The sequence below is a fragment of the Oncorhynchus mykiss genome, chromosome 10, assembly GCF_057628025.1.
Source record: "Oncorhynchus mykiss isolate SJ-2025 chromosome 10, ASM5762802v1, whole genome shotgun sequence".
Lineage (NCBI taxonomy): Eukaryota > Metazoa > Chordata > Actinopteri > Salmoniformes > Salmonidae > Oncorhynchus > Oncorhynchus mykiss.
In genome coordinates this window covers 37,101,028-37,102,263 of record NC_143031.1, presented here as the reverse complement: position 1 = coordinate 37,102,263, position 1,236 = coordinate 37,101,028, and the positions used below count along the sequence as shown (strand labels likewise).

General features: G+C 42.3%; 1 long non-coding RNA gene across 1 annotated transcript; it reads right to left on the bottom strand.

Annotated features, from left to right (window-relative positions):
• Positions 1 to 480: 480 nt before the first annotated feature.
• Positions 481 to 1,023, bottom strand: LOC149980011 (uncharacterized). The gene is made up of 2 exons (XR_016483688.1): positions 926 to 1,023; positions 481 to 751 (listed from the first exon to the last, which is right to left on the bottom strand). It is a non-coding gene; the product is annotated as an uncharacterized LOC149980011 (long non-coding RNA).
• Positions 1,024 to 1,236: the final 213 nt, after the last annotated feature.

The following is a 1,236-nucleotide window of genomic DNA, read 5'->3' as shown; positions in this document are numbered from 1 at the left end:
CATCATGTGCAACTCAATAACGTGACTTGGCAGAAAGCACCCCATATCCCACAGGCTATGTGTTTGATACAGCCTCGTGCATCTGAAAACAGGAACATTGTCTGGTATGTCTGGGAACCTGGCTGGGTAGTCAGCAGATTCTTACCCCACCATCAGCTCGTTTACACACCAGTGACCTCTAACCTAGTCTATGCTGCAGACACCCCTTCAAGCTCTCTCTCACTCTGAGACAATTTTCAACAAATTGATTACACTTTATTTTTCTATTTTGTGTTGTGCTCATACAAAGGTGTTAGTTGTCTTCATGTGTGAGAGCTTTGCTGGGGGGCCAGTGGCTTGAAACTTGATCCCAGATATTTCCATGAAGCCCTAACTCACCCCTCTTAGTAAACAACTTACAGCATATTAGGTACATGTCACAAGGTGGAAAAATGACCAGGTTCTTAGGGTTGAGCAGTTGAGTGACGTAGAGACAAAGGATCAGTTTCAAAAACATTTATTTTAGGGCATGGTTCTTTCCATAACTTAAGAATCTTCTGCTGCTCCATTACATTGTATCAATAAATTGCTTTAAAAACTATGCAGGATTAAAACACAAAAACATAACAAAGGAAAATACACAAGCCCAGGAGGCAGGTTGTCCATGGTCTATTAACTTCCATTGTCCTACAACCTAAACCATCTCACACATAGCCCAGCAAACAGTAACCTGCCAGACCTCTGGACTGCATCACTTCCCATGGGCAGCCACCTAAAACACAGAAAAAAACAAGGTTTAAATATATGCTACCTGTAAAATCAATCAGTCCATTATCCAATCAAATCGCTCATTTAGTCAATAAGGCAACTTGTCAAACCTGTGAGGCTATGACACAAGGTGACAGTGCTCAAGGTTTGTAAAGTATTTGAACTGATAATATCTTACTTTGCAGTTTGCATATATAGACCATAGGTCATGTTCTGATCTCTTATGTCCATAGAGGGAGCAGGTGTACATGTGTATCATACTATCTGAGAAATGAATTGCAGTCAAAGGAGGCCTCACACAAAAACCCACCCTCACACAAACGTCCAGTCACACGGCAGTTTTCCGTCGGGTCAGTGGGCTTTACTAACCTCTTAAGGATGTACTGACCGATATATTTATAGTGATGCAGGAATGATCTATTTCACCAGCCTGAGCCAGAGTACATAGTAGACTGAGGGAGGAGGGGAACGAGACATCTGGTGGCTGTG